The sequence below is a fragment of the Taeniopygia guttata genome, chromosome 7, assembly GCF_048771995.1.
Source record: "Taeniopygia guttata chromosome 7, bTaeGut7.mat, whole genome shotgun sequence".
Taxonomy (NCBI): Eukaryota; Metazoa; Chordata; class Aves; order Passeriformes; family Estrildidae; genus Taeniopygia; species Taeniopygia guttata.
In genome coordinates, this window is record NC_133032.1 from 16,413,805 (window position 1) to 16,434,188 (window position 20,384).

At 37.6% G+C, this 20,384-nt stretch overlaps 1 protein-coding gene and 1 long non-coding RNA gene across 9 annotated transcripts in view; both read left to right on the plus strand.

The window, feature by feature from the left end:
• LOC140684563 (uncharacterized) overlaps positions 1 to 14,985 on the plus strand; it is a 31,310-nt gene extending 16,325 nt beyond the window's left edge. Inside the window, exon 3 of one of the 2 annotated variants that reach the window (XR_012056987.1) lies at positions 14,969 to 14,985. This is a non-coding gene — a long non-coding RNA (uncharacterized lncRNA). Of the gene's footprint in view, positions 1 to 13,109; positions 13,133 to 14,968 lie in introns of those variants that run through there. The other variant, XR_012056988.1, reaches the window with a different exon arrangement.
• RAPGEF4 (Rap guanine nucleotide exchange factor 4) overlaps positions 1 to 20,384 on the plus strand; it is a 150,952-nt gene that overhangs the window by 37,997 nt on the left and 92,571 nt on the right. Inside the window, exon 1 of one of the 7 annotated variants that reach the window (XM_072932258.1) lies at positions 5,430 to 5,679. The exons of 5 other annotated variants lie outside the window; for them this stretch is intronic. The gene's annotated coding sequence lies outside the window, so the exon portion shown is untranslated. Of the gene's footprint in view, positions 1 to 5,429; positions 5,680 to 20,384 lie in introns of those variants that run through there. One more of the 7 variants, XM_030277478.4, reaches the window with a different exon arrangement.

Below are 20,384 nucleotides of genomic sequence, written 5' to 3' on the forward strand. Positions count from 1 at the left end.
TTACTGATGAGATTAAAGGGTGGTAGGAATCTGAAATTTACAGAAACTTCTGCATAGAAGAATGAAAAAATACATTAAGTATCATGAGTTATAATTAAATCCAGGGTTATTAAAAACAAAGAAAAATGTGGAAAGAATCCCCCATTGAAAAGAAGCAGTGTATCTATCTGTCATGTGTAGATTTACTTATTCCAAACTTAGTTGAAGGTGAAGAAAGTTACTGTATGTGATGTAAAACCCATGGCAATTGATCTCTGGATAAGAAACCTATCCCACACTCACTGTGTGAAATGTTGCCTTTTTACTTAGGGTGTCTGTCTCCATTTGCTAAAATAATTTTTCCTTGTTTTCTTCACCCAAGTTGCATTTTGACCTCTGATATATTTTAAATGAGGTCTGGTGTGTCTTACAGTGGCCTTTACACATGGGCTTTCTGAAGCTAAACATCTTTTTGTGAGGCTATCTAATTGGGCAGATACCCCATTATCAAATGAGGAAGCTCATTCATCTGGCTGGATTTGAAGGCTAAAAAGCTAATTTTATCTCTCTTGGTTATTAAATACACATTTAATGATAGATTCAGCATGCTGGAGATTCTTTAAGGGAAAGTAAGGAATAAAGCACTTGCGGTATTGCCGTGCAGTAATGTCATTTGTAACTGTCACCCTTTATTTTGTCTTCAACTTTGATATGAAGCGGGAAAAGGACATTTCACAGCACTGACACTGAAATGCAAGCAGGCATAGATGACCACTTTGAAAAAGTGAGAAACTGTAACACAGTTCTAAGGAAAAACATAAAGAAGGGTAAGATATAGGCTTATGCTTGCTGTATATTCAGCTTTTTCCAGTGGTTCTTAGAACAGTTTTGTTTGGCAAGTGGGTTCTATAGCTTGTGGGGCAGCATCTATTAATTTCAGTTTTGTTCTTCATCCTTGCAGCTTACATAGCCCATGTTGTGGCCTGTAAAGTTTGCAGCTGGAAGACTACCCTGAATTTTAGAGATCTCTCTTTCAAATCCCAGCTCAACTTTAACTGTGAAAAAGGGTCCCTTTATTTCTTGCAGAGAGAGCCTTGAGATGTAGATTGGATATCTGGAGTTAAAGTGTTCACACCAATTTTTTTTCCCTAAGCATTATTAGGTCTTCTACTCACTAAAACTGTAGTCTATGCTAAACATTTTGCTGGCAGGGCTGTGCATCAAACGTCATAATGTTAGGTTAGGAAAAAGGGGGTTTTGTGTAGTAGACTTAGCCTAATGAAGGATTGATACAAGGAATAGTTGCAAAAGATGTTTTGCTGGCAGAAATCCCATTATCCCTGGGATAATTTGCTGACTGAGGTGTAAATGTAGGGAAAGCTCTGAGCTGGCCTTTGGAAACTTGTATATACCCTTTTTTTTTTTTTTTTTTTTTTTTCTATGTCATGACAGTGGGAGGAGTGGGTTGTCAGTGATTAGACAGACTACAAATTCATTCCTGTGCTCTTCCCTGTGGAAAGCCTAAATCCACAGTTGTGCAGTTATTGTGATTTTTAGCTGCAGAAAGATGAGTCATATAAACCTGTCTCATGAAAGTCATCTTATTGCAATTTTGATCAAGACATTTAGTTTGACCCTCTTGTTTTTTTTTTTCCCCTATGCAAAGTAAGAAGACAGTATACATTTGTTTTTTGAAGGTGTTTTGATGATTGTTGAATGGTCGAATAAGCCTGTAATATCTAGATGGATCATATGCAGTACTTTACTTGAGCACAAAGGTGAATCTCTTCAGCTGGAGAGATTTCCCTGTATCACGCTTTCTTGGGACCTTAGTGCAAGCAGCTATATGCCCTTTCTGTGATGGGCTTCCAAATATGGGTTAAAAATTCTGGGGATTGTCTTAGGGTTTTTCTGTGTATAGTTTTTAATATTTTAGGTATCTCTATATAAATCTTTGATAATATTGCCGATCACTTTAAGTCCAAAATTCTTCCTGCTTGTCTCAATTAATATTTGACATTTTAAACAAAGCAGTTACTTGCATAAATAAGCATTCTGGTCTCTTATTTATGGTTGTGACGGCCTGAATTTTTTACGTGCGTGCGTTTGCTTGAAATTGATGTGGGCTTTGAATCAACAATAAGTTGGAATCAATAATAAATAATTTAAAAGTCTGCTTTGCAAATATTTTTTTTGTGAACAGCACCCTCTTCACAAAACAGTGTTTTGTTCATTCCTTCCCCTCCCACTTCCCCTCCTCATTAGCTATCTTCCCTTTTAGTAGGGTTTTAATGTGGTTTTTTTTTCAGTAGAGGAGCAATGTTTAATTAAAAGTTACTTGCATGTTTTCAATTATAGATGATAATTTGTTTGATTTTACACTCTCAATTGCCTTGAGTAATTTCCTGTAGAAATACATATAATCCATTTGCATGTTTGGAGTATTAGTGTGTTGTTTGCATAGCTTGTGTGTAACACTTAAGGAAACCACTGGAGCCTAGAAAGAACAGATGATGCTTTTTAGCAACAAACAGTGATCCAATGGATATTCTTTCTTCTCCTTGCTGAATAGTTATGGAAACAACTTTTTTCACAGAACTGGAATTTATGTTATCAAGCCAATATGTTTTGGTAAAAAATTAGGAGTTAGGCAGGTGGGCCAGCAGTAATGTTACATTCGTAAACACTTAACATATGTCAGTCTGATTGGTGTTAATTCCTAACTTCATGGCCTCATATAGTATAGCAGAGAAAATACATATTAACACATCCCAATATGTTGATATATGTCAGACTCTCATTACAGATAAATATGTAGCTGCTTTTAGCTGCTGAAGATAAGGTAGCAGGAGGCTTACATGTTATTGCACCATGTGTTCAGTCCAAGTGGAACATAATATATCGTTCTGCTCTCCTTGGTTCAGAAGACATGGACTCAAAACAGGGAGAGGTGAAGAGAAGGACTGCAGTGATAAGGGAGATGGACTGTCTGTTTTATATGATAAAAGTACATACATGGGTTAGTCTTGTTTGTGTAAAAGCTGATCTGGAATTTGACTGGTGCTTGTAAGTGCACAAGACCACCATTCAGAGGATGTAAACTGTTAAAGCATGGTGCTGCTCAGGAGCAGATGGGTACTAAGCAGCTTGAGTGTTTAAGTGTACATCAGAAGTTTCTTTCTAACCATCAGAATGATGAGGTTCCAAACAAACTTTTTATAGGTAGTTTATAGATGGTAATGTTTGAAGTGGAGTTGATTATTTAGAGTGACTCTGTGTATCTGCAGTAGCAGCTGCAATACTGTTTGTACACCAGATTTAAATTTCAGTATTTTTACTAAATACCTTTCTCCTAGTACAGCAAAGACATACATGAAACCATGGGATCCAAATTTTGTTTCAGTTCTTAGTGAAAAAGTGTCCTTACATCTGATACTGCCTTCAGAATTGACAGCACTTTCCACTTTTGTTCGCAACATCCATGTCATACCCTGTTTTGTTGATAGAATCCTGTCAGGAAGGTCAACATCGTTCTGTCCTCTCTGATGCAGTGAATGGTGGTCTTGTGTGCTTAAATGCACCAGTCAAATTCCAGATCAGCTTTTACACCAACAAGACTAACCCAGATATGCACTTTGTTTTGGTATGTAGCATGTTTCTCCACAGAAAGGGGGGAACACTCCTCGCTGGAGAACTGCTCGTGGAATAGAACTATTTTTTAGGTTCATGTCCTGACATGACAATTGGGAATTTTCATTCCCAGGGAGGAGAAGCAAATGTAGATTTGCTGCTCTTTGGATGAATGCAGTCCTCAGGAGGAGCAGGAGGAGTTAAAGTAAGAAGTATAGCACCAATCTCCATCTTTCTTGAAACAGAGACTTTCAGTTCTTTGAGTGTCTGTTGGTAGGCACCTCTCACACAGAGACTTCTCAAATTCAACACCAGAAGATGCTTACTCAGCAATTGTAAATTGCTTTCTGAAGGCCAGAAGGGCATGGGATTGAAGGTACATCAGCACTTCATTGAAATGGCCAGGTGGTGTCAGCTCAGTGTTGGGGATGCCTTGAAGCTCTTTTTTCCCATACCTTCCCTCAGGAGATTGTCACTTTTTCTGGATGCCCTTCATTTTATTCATTATCAACAGCACACAAAAAGAGGAGGAAAGCTGGGGAGGTTTGAAGTAGTCTCATGCAGTCCCACACCAAGATCTAAAACTGCCTTTGAACAAATTTCTGCCAATGATTGTGATTAAGTCTTTGTTACATTATGTCCCCGAGGTTGTGGGGCACTATGTGCTCCTGAGGAAGGTGTAAAAATCAGTATATGTAAAATCCAGAAAGAACTTTGAAATTAATGTAACCACAAGACTTCCATATTAGAACAAAAATAGTCCTTTGTTTCAGCATTTTTTATAAAGTAATGAGTTAATTCAGTTTCACTTTCCTTCCTGGTTAGGGTAAGATAGTCCATATAATGTTTTTAAAAAATGAATACTACTAATAGACATGGAATAGATCTTTATGAGTAGCTAGATTTTTTCTGCTGTTCAGATATTGCTAGTGTTCAAGTAGCACATATTTCTTGTTTAATATTCAGGTATGGCATTTGGTTCTTGAAACCAGAGAGAAATACTTCTATGATCAGAAGGAACAGCAGTAATGTGAGTCATTTTGACAGTGAGCAGACTTGTCAGAATGTTCACATTTTCAAGACTAGATGGTCTAAGACATCCATTTATTTCCTAAATATTTTTCAAAATCCTAATGAAGATTTAAACAGCTTTGCCTCACGGTGTCTTGAATTGAAAAGATAATGAATTAACAATTGTATTTTACTGCTAAAATAGTAGGTGTTTACTGCAAAATGAAAATAGTAAAAAATGATTCAGTCATGTTGTTTGTAATACTTGTAATAGTTGAATTTGCCAATCCCATAGTGTAAAATATGTCAATCCTAAGGCAAAAAGAAAATTTGTAATGAATGAATACACTGTAAGGTACTGAAATAATTTTTAATTTTATCAGTTTATATATTAAGTACCTTTAACATATAAGGCACTTGCTTTTTTTTTCCTCATAAACCCTGTTTGCATGAATTAATTTCACATTGTCCATTTCTTTGGGATACACTAGAGCTTCACTGTGTGTAACACACCTTTGTGTTACAAAGTGAAGATCCCCTGGTTTTGGCTGAAATGTTGCTGCATTACAACCATCTCTTGCTTAGGCCCCTCTGCATAGTAGAATATTCATTTAACAGAATAAATCACTAAAAGACTATAGCACACTTACTGGGCCCATTCTTCTGTATCTCTGACTACTGTTCTTGCCAAAAGTGTAAAAAAAGAGGCTCAGTGGATGAAAGAATCTATTTGTGTGAGACTACCTGCTTTGCAATGGTTTCAGAAAGAAAAAAAAAAAATTGTGCTACATTCACTGGCTCTTTAATTCGGATTGCCAATGGTAATGCAGAGTCTATGCTGAAGAGAGGTAGGATAGAGAAGCAGAAACATTAGTGCTAATCTGCTGCAGAAGGACAAGATAAATCAGCACAGCTCTCATACATCACTGAGAGCAGCTGATTGCAACTTGACCATGTGCCTAAGTGGTCGCATCAGCAACAAGAACGGAGCATGGATAAAAAACCTAAAATGTATCCTTAGGGCGACTTGCTGTGCACGACCTATAATAACACATCAATGTAAGTTTAAGGTTTTTTTGTTGGTTTCCTTCTGTTGCAATCCTTGTTGTTTACAAGAGTATATTTTTATTTTGCTTAGATTTAGGGAAAATATAATGGAGTGTAATACTAAGCAGATAATACTTGGATGCTGTTTATGTCTGTGAATAGTAATAGGCTTATTGCTGTGCGTCTCAACATAGTTCTTTCTTTGAAGATGTTTTAATATTTAATCCTGTAAATCATATTTTGGGAATTGAGTAAGGTTTTGAATGAGATGATAGTGAGAACTCCCTTTATAATTTCTATCATCTTGTGTTCAAAGTGATCTTAAAAAAATTTATTTTTACTGTGAGAATTTTTGCTTTCCATAATTTTTTTCTGTTAAGAAAAGTGCTCATAAAGACTGATTTATCTGGACCTTTTTATTCATTAATTTAGTGCAGATGGTAATTTTCCTACATTTTAAAAAATTTGTGCAATTGTTTAATTTAAGCATCTGCAAAAAGGGAAGGCAGGGATTAGATGAGAACTGAATAAGCATTGATTGCTAGTCTGAAAATTAAATTTTGAAAGTTTTTGCAGTAAATCTGATTTCAGTTCATTTTTACTAAATTTGATTATCATATTTAAATTGAGGCTACTGTACAGAAAACAAATGTGTGAAACTGTCCTGGAGAGTACACATTTCCTGTTGTATCTGACTTTAAAGATGTTGATTGCATCTACCCAGGAATATCCTAATTGTAGAATTCAGAGTACATGTTTAAATAATGCATGGAAAAATAAAAAGGAAAGATGGAATTTTACTGTTCAGATGTTAAGGTGATGCTTTGCTTTAAGAGAAAAAAAAAACTGTAGTAAAAGCAAAAAACTATTGATGTGAAATCTCAGGCTGTCTCTCGTGGCTTTGGGCAAAAAGGCAGGGAAACCCAAAACAGGTCTTGCTGTGCAGTCTGAAAGCAAGGGAAATTTGGAAGCATTTATGAAAACACACTAATATTTCTATATTTATTTACTTGATTTTAGGGAAAGAAGGTGGCTTTAAACAAACAAATTTATAAAATATGTAAAAGGAGGTGTGAATGGCACTTCAGTGATAGGACCTTGAGAAAGTAGATATAAAGATACAGAGCAACATGTATTTATTTTAGAGCATTGTAACTGGCCAAATATAGTACTAGCAGGAAGCTTAGAAACAGCCCATATGAGTGTATCTACAAATGGTTTATTTTTGTGGCAATTGAAAAATGTAGGGATAGTTGTGTGGCTGTTATCCCCTTCACAGACATGAAATATTCAGAGTATGGGCCAGTTTCAGATTTTGCAACACAGGTATTTTTTTTTTTTTTAGGTCCTAACCAAAACAAAAGGTTTACTTGTTAGTAGTTGCAACTTTCCTACAGGACTGATGGATGGAAATAGAGAAGAGAGGAGGTAAAGCTGTATTGCAAAAATGGTGCTTATTCTTCCCAGCAGAATAAATAAGCAACCTAGCCAAGTGGCAGCTGAAACATGGACCAAGTAGAGAGTTTATTTTTGTACAAATGTGCATATGGATGATCACACAGGCCCTCAATTGTACTTAACTCCTGAAGCAGAGATGCCATTGGGAACTCACAGCTTTAGCAGTCTGACTTAGAAAATAATAAACTCAAAAAGAGAGGAAAGCTGTACAGCAACAGGAAGAAAAGAGGAATGGTGATTTCTTTGATCTTGTTATGTCTGTTCTAATGTACCCAATGTGGTCTTAAGTTGTCAACTCCATGGCAAATATTCCTATGTTTTGTTCTTTGAAATACTCTCTTTACACATGTGACAGAGTAATATAATCAGTCTGGCTCCTCTTAATGGAGCTGGACTTCTGTTGGTGAAATAAAAACATCCTTCTTTTTCTGTCATTTGTGTTCATTGGAACAGCAGAAGATTATTTGCATTTACAAAGATAATGAAACAAGTAGCTTCCCTTGTTTTGAAGTTATTCTGAGGAGTTAGAAGTCCTATATCTGCTAAGATGCTCTATAGTTGTGTTGATGTGGTCTTAAAACAAACATTTGCTTCAGTGTGTTTCTGTGAAATTTCATAATGCAGTCACGCTTAAATTAGATGCTAAATTAATTGCAGTGCATACGATAAAACTGGAATTAGGTAACTGCTTTTTTAAAATTTCCTTTTTAGTTGAAGAGACAAAAGTCTATTGTGGACTGAATATGGTTGTGATGAACTTTCCATTTGACAAGACAAGGCTCACCCTCCTTCTCCAGAGTGAAATTCTGTGTTTGTCAGTATGTTACCTTGTTTCACTGTTACTTGTAAGGCTCTTTCACTAGACTCCAACATGGTCTTCATTTTCACCTTCAGTTTTAGTCAATAAATTTATGCTAAGTAGCTTCTTGTGCTTTAAAATGTGCTAATGGACACTAATACCTGCACTTTCAGAGCTGCAGGGGGCTCCTGATGCCAATTTCAGCATAGTGAATTTGCTTCTAGTTATGATATTTAGGAAAACAACATAAAAATGTCCTTGTACATTTGAGTTCAGTGGAAAATCTGCCAACCAAACTTGCCAAGGCAGGGCCTGAAACCTTAAAGCAGCATGAGTCCTATGGTGGCATGACACAAACAACAGGCTGTCCTGGGAAACATACAGTCATAGGAGCTCAAACTGTGTTGGTTGAATATAATTTCTTGGTTTTCTGTCTACAGAACAGTACATCTTCCACTTGAAGTTGAAAGTCTGACCCCTGTTATCTCTATTGGTGGCTATATTGCCCCAAGGAAACTATTGCCCCAAGAAGAGGTCATTCAAGTTCCATGATAGCAGACAGAGTCAACTTCTGTATTGGTGCAATGAGTATATTGTGTCCCCATCCCAAAGCTTATGAAATCTGCTGGCCAGGAAAAGGAATGACATGGCTTTCCATCCTCCTGCTCCTCCTAGCCCTTTTTGGGTTTAGGCACTTCTGATAAAAAAAGAGGCACAATTTTGCAAGTATCCCAAGAGACCTAAGAACTGTTGGTCTTTCAAGCATGCATAAAAAGCTTCCATCTCACTATATAAATGCAGGCCTAAGAGCTCATTGATTTGTTCCACAAGTTCAATAATCACTAATCCATCTACGGAATGGCGTCTGGAATGCTCACAACCAACTTCTGGCAAAAAATGTTAGCTCACAAGCTACAGTGTATAAAGTAGCCCTGTTCAACAGCATCAGGTGCTGCCAGAAGTATGGTTAGAAGATACTGATAAGTGACTTTGACCTCAGACAGTGTAGCTTATGATGCATTTGTAACTGTCTCAACAAAGTGATCTCTCATCCAAATGTCAGTGTCTTCTAGGGAAACAGGGAATCTCTGAAAGAGGGAATAAAATTTATCTGTAAATTGACTCTAAAAGAAATAGTACCAATTACAGATTTTATGAAAAACAAACTGTACCTTGATAGTGTCCTCTTTGAAATTTTGGAACCTCTGTTGAAAGCCATAAAAAAATTATAAGCTACTGAGAAAGATCATATTTGAAAGGAGTTTTCTTGGTATCTCTCCTTCTCATTTTCAGATAGTCTTTCCAGCCTTTCTAAATGTTGTCTGTGAAGTGGATATTGTCCAGAGCATAATGAACTGCATGATATCAGACTACTGGGGCACACACTGCAGTGATCTCAAACAGGTAGCTCCGAGGGACAACCACTCACCTGATCTTTCAGTCTTTTTAAAGAAAGAAATATAATAATGAAGGTGTGTTCGAAAATGGGATCATTCAGACTGATGCCTAAAACTCTATTCAGTGAAAATCATAGACTCCTAATTAGGTTGTCAGTATTTTGTGAAGTTTTGTGAAGCTGTTAACAGTTTTTATTGCCTCTTTGATTATCCTGGAAAGTAAATAGTTACATATTGGATAACCATATGGATGATGCGTTGGTGTATTTAAAGAAGATTGCTCAGATGGCTCAGAGCCCATAGTGGCAGTGCCAGGATTTTTATGCACTAAAAATCTAAACAAATAACTACAAGATGGAGGGAGCAATCACTGAAAGGAAAAGTGAGCAATAAAATGTAGAATTTGCCTTTACCATCAGGGACAGAGATTAAGGCCATGGGAGAAGTTGTAATGTGACTTCTCATACTACAATTGGGCTGTGTCCCAGTTAGCTTTCCAGCTTCAGGGGGGAAAGTAGTATGAGGTGGTTGTTCCTTGTTCCCAGTCTACAGTACTGGGCTGCCAGTGATCTTTTTGAAAGTTCAGGTTTCTACCTCAGTTTTTACACTTCCTCAGTGACTCCAGTTGAACTCCTAGCAGAAGGGGTGGAGAATCAAGTTGTACTTTTCACCACAAACCATACAAACTCCATTTCTCAGCATACCAATGTACCATAACAACTTCTTATAATAACAAGGCCACTGAATAACCTGGCATGATTTTCCTTGGACAGATGATGAGTGGTGGGAGGAAGGAAGGAAAAAGAAAGGAAGGTGAGGGATAATAGAAGGAAAATTCTTGAAGGACTGAGTAATTTCTTCAGGGAGACACTTCCCATATTTTTTATTCAGTGCTTGAATGCTGCTCATGCAATATATACAAATATTCTCAGTCTCTTCAAGTGAAAAAGGACTGTGTAATCCAGGTCCACTCACTGAACTATAAATGTAACCTCACTGAGGGAAAGGAATGGTTTGAAAGATTCTTTCATATTTTAGTCAGGATTTATCATGAACTGTAAAGCACATAGTTCTCATAACAGGAAAGCTTCAGTTGTTTTAAACCCTGGCAATTTTTCATTTGAGAAATACCCAGGCAACAAGCCTTCTCTCAAATGAGATAGAGTGGCCTGTTTTATATCAGGAACTGCATTTCCTACTTTGCTTTGTCTGCCAAAAATTCTCTTGCCAGAAACTCTGTCATTTCAATTTTTATCTGTTGTTGAGGGGAAGTTAGTTAACCATCACAGTAGCACCACCATCACTACAAAAATATCTGCAGATAGTGAAAGGCTATGGAAAACTGATAATCATACACAAATGCATAATTTTCCCTGGGCCATGACAAGTGATGATAAAATTGCCAGCTCCATTTTACAGTGGAGAGGATTGTGGTACGGATATGCTTTAATATTAAAGTAATCTGTGGACAATTCTGAAACAACAGGGTAGCAAATATGTCAGGTCCATGCCTGTTACTACTTTTGCTGTGTTGGTATATAATTAATAAAATGTTACAGCCACTACCTTGTTCTGGTAGTGGATCTGTGTCATCGAAAGACCACACCAACACTGGTTAGATTTTCAATGTCTTTAAAAAATTAAATGTAATAATGAAAATTTTCACCATTTGGTTGCTGGAGTCAGAGTTTTACCCTTTTCAATTAGATTATATGCACAGACCAGACAGACCTTACTGGGAGAGCCCTTGCATGCATTTGATGGAGAGTTTGACCAGAAATGTTTGACATCCAAACAAGTTGAAAGCTTAAACACACATTAGACAAAATTTTTTTATACCATGTGATGAGAGTATTGCTAATTGTTAATTTATTAGTAAGCTGTTAGTAGAGAGTATTTCAATACAGGTGTGGAGCTGAGATTGCTGAGATTTCGTATGTGGTGCTCAGAATCAGAGATATCTCTGTTTCATGTGTTGCTAGTTATGTCAAGAATTACTTCTGTAGTGCATGGCATTATTCCGGATTGGATTATTCTTCAGTGCAAGGCTTTTCTAGGGAAGAGAATATCCAGGGTCCAGATTTGAAGGCTCTGTTTCAAGTTTTACAGAGTGCACCTGAGAAGTGTGGTCAGTTCTTTTTTTGCTCAAAGCCTGTAATGTGTTTGCTGTCTGTGCCAAGAGGCAGTCAGCAAATGTTTGCAGAGGGAGTTTGTCGGTGTGGATTAAAAAAAAAAGTAACTGAAGCGAGACTATGGCAGAGAATAAAATAATACATGATGTATCACTGCTTTTTTTTTTTTAACTTCAAATTAAGATCTGTAGTGTGCTAATAACTTCATGGCAGGTGACTAAAATGATTATTATCCTTGTTGTACGTGCCTTATAACCAATCTTTAAAGTCCTAGCACCTATCCAAATGTTCTGTTACATTTTTACAGCAGCGATGATCGCAGTGGTAGTGGAGTGAGGTGTTGTAAAACAAGGCAGTTGAGCAGGGGTGAAGAACAGACTCTCTGAAAGAACTGACATGCTGTAAGAATCACAGGAAGCTGTTGATGCAATATAGCTCTCACTTCAATAGAGAACTAGTGATCAGAAATACAAGCACACATGTATTCTTTATTATCTGAGAATAGTTGTTCCCATTGAACTCAGTCTTGATGGCATTGGTCCTGCTTTTCAGTCCAATATGCTCTCCCTAAGTCACTATGTTTTTATTAATATATATACGTGAAATCCTCCAAATAATGTAAGCACAAAAATTTGGTGTAGAAAGAATTATATTAAAAACTAGATGTTAGTGTTCCAAAGGAGACTAGAGGATCTCCTGGAATTACTGAGTAGATGGGAGGAGTTGATTGCCTCAGGCATAACCCAGGGCCATTAATTACAGCTAGTCATTAATTCTCCCGTAATGCCATGTGCTGATGCCACTGTTCCTCTTACGGCACAGAAATAGAAAGCTGTCTGACCTGTGGACTTTGATGAGTTATGTTATTCTTATAATGATTACTTATATTTCTAAATGCTTATCACTGTAGTGTTCATTAGAGTTCAGCTTGTAAGCTTCATGTCTTTCCAGAGAGTTAATGTTTTGCTTGTTACTCACAGGAAGCCTTCAAATAGCTCTTGAAAACACTATAGCCTTTATAAGATATGTTCTGTATATTGAATCCTGGGAAAGTAACATTTATATAGATACTCCCTAAAGATAATCAGTATACCTATTTTCATATGTAGAGAAAATGAAAATTGAATGTATGGTTCCCTTACTCTGTGGTTGCCATATAAGGCAAAGTGCAGTCTAAATTCTAAGGACCAAAAACTAAAGATCCAGTTTTTGGGTTGGTTTTGAAAAGAAAAATTTAAAATTAGTTTATTTCAACTCCTGAAGAAATGCTAATAAAGGACAGAATAGTTATAAACCATTTAGAAAAATAGAAACCAACTATATAATATTAACCAACTATATAGTATAAACCAACTTCCGTCATATGCCGTTTACATGCTTGTTCATGTACTCGGCACTGCACAATGAAAGCATTGCTGGACTGATTGTAGGGTGCAGGAGGAAAAAGTTCAGGAGCTAGACACAGCCCCCAGCACCCAGCTTAGGAGATCATGTGAACACACATGACTCTAAGCAGCACAGAGTTTCAGTAGCAAACAGCAGCTGTGAGAATTTTCAGATTGCTAGACTTGCATGTCTGTTTAAATTATCTTAAAGTGTTTTTTCTCTAGAAAAAAGTTATTCATCTGACCTTTACATAGAGTCCTTCTTTGTCAGGGATCTCAAAGTGTTTTACAGATGCAGAGATTTAGAACTGACATGCATATGTCAGAGGAAAAATGAACAGACTGACTGCACCATGGTTGTACAGAAGTTTGGCAGTGCAGAAATATGACTACTGATGGGCTTCACTGCTGCTTTCCCTGAAAGGCCATACAGCAGCGCTGCGTAGCACCCCAGTTGGGAAGCGTGAGATGCTTTACTCAGCTGAAAATATAGGTGAGTTGACGTATGTGAACACTGCTAAATTACTTAGAGAAGCAGCAGCTGAACTCTATAATCGGCACTTGTGGTGAAGACATGGATTTGTATTGCTGAAATGTGAAATTCCAGCACTACATTGTTTCCAAGAAATAGGGTATAATGTTATTTGAGGGTTGATTTGGATAAGTAACCACTTCCTAAGGTGTGTTCTCCTTATTTACCCAGATGGACCTTGCTTACTTTATGAATTCAGTATTGATCACAGGAATGTTGGGGCATATTAAAGCAGAAGAGAATAGAATGTCTTGGGTCTACTAAAATGTTTGAAGTTTATAGAATATATTTGTAGGAGAAGTTGTACTTGCAGTTCCTTAATGGCAATATGGTAAAAGATCAGTATATGGATTTTCCCCTCTACTTGTATGTTAAATCTCATTGACCCTTGTGTCTATTTCATACCCGTAGTGTGAGTAAAGCCAATGTTCTTTCTTCTAAAAAAGAGTAGCTAGAATTCTTTTTCATTCAATTATGTTTGATAATTCTAAGATTTCAGGATGGGTATTTTTAAAATGGTTTATGTTTTTCCTTTTCCTTCTCCGAATTTGCTGTTACAGTATGACTTGGCGCTGTGCAGGAGGAGGTAGTAATCTCTTTGCTGTGCTGATCTTCCCCCTTTCCTTTGGCTCAAAATGAATTCTATACAGGGCTTTCAGAGAAAAAGAGGGGTGGGAGGGAAGAGGGGAAAGAGGAAGAGGACAGGAGAGACAAAGTGAGAATGGGAGGAGACCCTTGCCCTCTGGCATCATTATGAGGTCAACATGCATCCATCACCCATATGAAAAACCCTGTAATAGAAATTAGACCATTTTGGGGTATAATGAGGATTTCCTCTTCTGTGGGTGGGACTTGGCTAATAAAGTCTTAATTTTATTCTTCTGTGATCCAGTAATTTTTAAATACTGAACATGTTAAATGATAATTGATTCAGCAAACGAGTCCCTCAGAGATTTGTGTTTACCAGATGAATCAGAGGAACTGACTGATCTTCTGATCCTGTTGTTTGCTGAAGTTATGGGTGAGGCTGTATCGAGTACCCCCCATTGACCAAAGCAGTCCTGCAGGCCTCTACAGAGAGTTGTTCTCAGTGACAGTAAATGCACAGTACTGAAGAATTCAGTTAGGGGTTTATGTCTTTATCTCAGAAACCTGGAAGTAGTTTCCTCTGTTAAGATTCTTTTTCTTGACATATCTCCTGTCTGTTAGCTTCAATCGTCTGTGGGGTCTGGAGTATTCCAGCCTTCTATTACAAAGGTTATTCTATAGATAGGACTGTCTGAAATTGAAAGTATGGAGCTCTGTGAACACATAGCAGAGCTGTGTGTGTTGTACACAAATGAAGGTCTGAACTACCAGTACATACAGAGACAAATGGAAACCATTGGGCTAAACCCATCCAAAGATTGTAGCGACTTCCTGCTCCCCGTCTCAAATGAGAGGTACAAGCAATTCTTACATGCTGTTCTCAAAGAGACATCACAGCAGTTTGATGGTGACTTACTGCTATTTGAATTAATCTGGTTTGAGTTTCCTTTTTCTTTGAAAGGACTTAAACTTTTTTTAAACTTCCTTCCTGATGTTTGTCTTTTTTCCAGATTCCAAAATTAGATCAAGTCACATTTCCTCATGGAACTTCGGCTTCAAGGAGGCATTGAGCTATTGCAGCCCCTAGTCTGAAGGTTCCTGCTCCAGTGGATGACCTGCGCTGTCATGCACAATATCAAAAAACAATTGGACAATGACAAACTTAAAAAGTTAATGCACGTCTTGCTTACTGTCCCATCCTCCTCAGCTTGTGCTTTCTGACACTTGCTTGATGTTGCTGAGTCCTTTTTGTTGAAAATGCTGTTTAGTCCATGATTTGCCTGCTCCATTCTCATTTGATCTGTTAACTGCTAAAGCAAAAGAAGTTATTTTAAGAATTGGCTTGTCAAAGAGCTCTTCAAAGACCTCTGAAGATTAATATTTGATTAAAATGTGACTGCAGCATTAAAAGGGGTGCCCTGTGTCTTTTTACAAATGAATGGCTGGCAAACTTGTGTACTGTCTAGCTTTTAATTGGCAAATTTTTCAGTTAGTGCTTCAGGGGGAGTTACAGGGGAGGACAAGGAGTTAGATGGTTTTTAGATACATTCATTACCACTTTTTTCTTTAGAGACAGCCTGAAGATGACTAAATCCCTACATGAATCCACAGATTCAGTTTAAATTTCTTCTCTGGAAATGAATAGGAGGATGTGCTCTAGATCATGGAATAAACTCCCAGGTCCTCACTTGGGCAACCTCATATTAAAACCAGGAGGTTGGATTTATGGTCATTCAGTGGTGGCTGTACCTGTGACAGCAGCTGCTGCACTGTTCTTTTTGCCTGCCTCTGTTTGTTTGCTGCTTTTTTTTTAAATTCCAGTGAATGCCTGCTGATAAAATCTGCTCTCAGAAAGATCTTGAGAGTCAATGCCTGTCCATTTTTATACTCTGATGGATCAGAAACACAACCAAATACAAAAATATTATTATATACTCTACAGGATACTCTAGGACAGTCTATATGGAGAGGGAAAGTAATGGGTAGACTCAGTGTACAGTTACCTGGATACTATAGCACTCTTAGGAACACTTATCAGTCTGCTGCAGAATATACCATGGAGTAGGGTATCAGGAAACAGAAAGCAGCACAGTTTGGATCTGTTTAATTTTACTTTGGAGTTTGAAAGTCTTGATAATGCTTTGTAAAAAGAAGAGACTGTTCCATTGATGTGTATGAGTTTGGTATTGCTACCTTTGCCTCTGTAAGTAGTGTAACCCAATATTACAGCTCATGAGAATTAAGGTAATTCAGAAGAGGGGTCCAGAAACAGCCTTTGACTGTGTCTCTTGTGTCAGTGTGGGGCTCCTGCGAAGGCCTTTCACTGATTTTCTTGTCTCAGTAGTTGTATGCTGACTTTTATTAGAAAAAGAATAGCAGAAAATACTGTAAAATGAAAGAATAAAGACCAAAGGGCTGTTATTTCCCAAGGACTCACTTCCAAACTAGGAAACTTGGTAGAAGTGAGATAATCTGGGTGACCTCTTGTACCTGGATTCTCCCAACTGTGTAGATAGGAAAAGAGCACTATGGGTGGAAACTAACTGTAGTCAGTGTTCTTGGTTTTTTTAATGTGCTCCATGATCTGGACAACGGACACCTGGGAATGATAGATTATTCTGGATATTCATCTTCATACGGTTGGAAACAATGAGACATTGCATGAAAATTCAGGGCAGACAGCAGTCAACTGTCATTTGAGCTTTTCTTTCAGTGGAAAAATTATTTTTAATTAGAAGAAAGATCATACAGATAGGTCTTGAGTCATCTTCATGTTATATTTTTCTTTTCTGGCTGATGTTAATTAAATCAGTTCAATGAGGTACTCTGAAATGCAGTATGGAGTAGAGTGCATGCAGTATGTACATACATATGCATCTTTGTTTCCATTGAAAGGCTGCTAAAATTTTATTTCTAAGATGAAAAAACAGCTTTATGTAACAGTGGAAAGCAAAACCAAGTGCTGTGTTGCTTTTTAGAGGTTTGTAGTACGCTTTGGTTGCTTTTATAAACGTCTAACTGGTCTACTGCAGGAAAGTGTATATAGTTTCTCATGTTACAGGACAGAGGCAAATTTTGTCTCAACACTTGCCTTGTTCCTTTCTGGCTGTTCTTTCTTGACTGTGTGGCGGTTTCTAAAAGACCCAGATCTATTCATGGATCCCTGTTCACAGTAAAGCCCCCTCCCCAATCTTTGCAGACCTGGCCAAGAAGATGACATGTTGGGCACAGGAGTAGGAGCCAGTGGCTGGCAGGGCATAGGCCGTTGCTGTGTGGAATGCTTTGTATTGTGGAACCATGGCCAATAGCCATGGGCTGCATGGGACCGTGTGAAGGGCTTGGATGTGCTGGTTCTTCAGAAAGGGAATTCTAAGAAAAGAGGTCCAAGCAGACTAACATCATGTGTTGCCACTCAATATCATCAGTGTCTGCTACAAAGTTGTAAAGCTGGGAATGTAGGTAATTAGGTGTTGATGAAGATTGACTACAAGAGGGAGGAAAAAGGGTCTAAGAGGGTAGTGTTGAATAACTACATCCATTACTGACTTGAATTCCTTGAGAAGTACATTAGGTAAGTTTGTACCTAATGAAAGTTTAGCATGTGAGATGTTTGTTGAAGTAGGAATTACTATGTTAGGGGGAAAAAATGTTTTAAAATGTTTTGCTACAACTTTTATTTATAATTTCAAGGTTAGTAAAAGGTGAAACTGCAATGACTTCTATAGCTAACATGAAAGTCTCAGTGGGTTCATTCCTCCACTCTCTTAGGACTTCCTGATTTTAAGTAGTAGCTTTGGTTTTACTAATATTGGGGATTTCTGTCACGTCTTAAAAAGACACAGAATGGGGGAACTTGGTTCTTCAGTGATTTTCAAGATAGATTTTGGAAAACACATACAAAAGTGTTTTGAATCTGGCCAGTTCTTACTGTTGCATAGCAATGCCCCTTGGGCTGGTTGCCATCATCTTTGTAGGGCTGATTCTCCTGGAAATGTATAGGGTTGGTCATATGGCCTGGTAACGAGACATACACAATAGTACCTCTTTAACATTAACAACTGGTGCTCAGTGTCAGCTGTATGTATCATGTACCCTTGTAATTTAAATTGTAATGTTGTTAAGAATGTGTTTTTTTAAAAATGCACATGATAGGTTAAATTATTGGTCTAACCAAAGTGTTTCTGGTTACTACTCTGGGTATGTTGTGCTGGATTTGGACAGAATGGAGACCTGTGATGAGTAGATAGTTCCTGTGATGCTGCTGGACAAGAAATTTTTTAGTTATAATTAAAATTCCTCCCACTCTTTCTTTGGTGGTTTCCCATATAGCCAGGAGAGCCTAGTTTGTCTCTAGTTACCTTTGCACCCAAGTTCCTGTTTTTGTGCCAGCTTGCTCACCCTTAGCCATACTCCTGTCCTTGGGAGACAGTGCTGGCTTGCCAGACTGGAGTTGCCCTGAACAGCTCAGCATAATGGTTGAAGTTTTGGCTGCTGTTTCAGAAGCTGCTACTGACATTAAACGAAACAAAACTGGCCCAGCACTTACTACTTTGGAAAAGCCATCCTCTTTGGAAAAAGCATTTTAACTCTGAATAAAACATTGGGTTGGCTTTTAGCTCATGAATAGCACTTTATTCCACTTGAATAAATATCAGTACTGACAAGTAACCACATCATGCCCTGACCTTATGTAAGTGCATGGCAACATTCCAAGTTAATTTTGGCTATTATTTCCACAAACATGTTGGACAGGCTTTTGTGGGCATTTGATTCCTATTTAGGTAGTGCTTTAGCAGATGAGCTGTAAAACAACCTGACAATTATCAAGGCTCCATGGACTGATTAGTTCCGGCTTCAGACACTGACAATATCTCAGATACTTCCTTCCCAGGCTTCTCCTGAAAGCTTTGCATCTTTAAGGAGCATGTGACAGATGAGTGTTAACAAATGACTGAAGAGCTAGAATTTTATGAAAAGGTTTCGAAAGCAACATTGCTTTATTGACAGGAAAAGTTCAAGCAATTAAAAATCACTGGAAGACAAATACCTTCTGATCTCACTTTTGTTCTTCACAGTCCATGAGGAAGTGTTGTTTACCAGTGTGTAATCAGCAAACAAGTTTTCTTCTTGCCTCACTGGGCCAATGGTCGACCAGTCTGCTTTCTGCTTGGACAGCTGAATTAAATACCTTGGACAACTAAGTGAAATACCTTAGACAACTACATGAAGCTTCTAATGCTACTGTAAGATCATTCCTGACACTGTCCCAGTTGGCGTTTCCTTACCCTTGCCATGTGCTGTCATTGCAAACGTGAATTTCACCATCATGGTTCTACTTTTTAAGACTGTTGAAGTAGGAGATCATCTTCATTTAATCACCCTCTTACTGGAGTTGGAGTATTGATAAAGATAGATCTTAACCTCACATGGTAGTCCCAAATTGTCATAAGCTTCTAGTGGAATTCTTAAGAGGTGCAGCACTTAGGTAACTGTTTCTGAATGCTTAATATCTTTAAATTGTGTTCCTGGGTTCACTGAACGCCTTTGCAGTGTAGTTTCTGCAATGCCTAAGTTATTGCTCTAAATGCAGCATGGTTAAGTCATTCTGGTGCTTTGGGAAATTTTGTACCTTCAGCTCACTTACTGGTTAAATAGGGAAGGTTATTTTGTTGCAGATGCTTTGTGTAGGCTATCACCCAAAATATTAATGTATGGAAACATAGACTCCTACCATATTTATCTTGACATTTTTTATTTAATGTGGGGAAAAGCAGATTGAGATTCGTATTAATGTTTGACAAAATGCCCTCTCTCAGTGCTCTGTTGCTCTACAGCAGTCAAATCCCACATAGTTTACTATGCTTTGCCAGGAAGTTTACTAACCTTTCATATACTTAATAGGTGTTATAGCTGCTGAGTTGTTTTCCATTCAGGAGGATTCTCAGCTATTTCTTTCTGCTGCCTTTGTAAGACTTGCACTGGTTCTTTCTACAGTGCCAGATGTTGTACATAAAGTAGGAAATTGTATACTCTTCTCTTGCTTATTGAGTAGCGAAAAGAATCTACTTTCAAGACCTAGCAGGGAGAGGTTGCTAGAAATGCCAAATTTAAAGAGAGAGATCAAGTATAGGAGATGAGAAGGCAAGACAAAACTCATTTGAATGTGAAAATGAATGCAAAATCTCAATGGAAACACATTTGATATACTGACATTAAAGTGACTGTACTGACTATATAATCATTGTGGATATATGCAGGGGGGTTTGTATTGTACAATAATCAAATGAGTAGTTCTTTGTACACTGATGGAGATCTCGAGAGAACTCTAATAATCTAGATTTAAAGAGATACCAGCCCAGTTATGGACTGTGGTATTTGTTTCTGAAGGAATGTAGTGTCAGAATAATACTATGTGTATGTGATCCT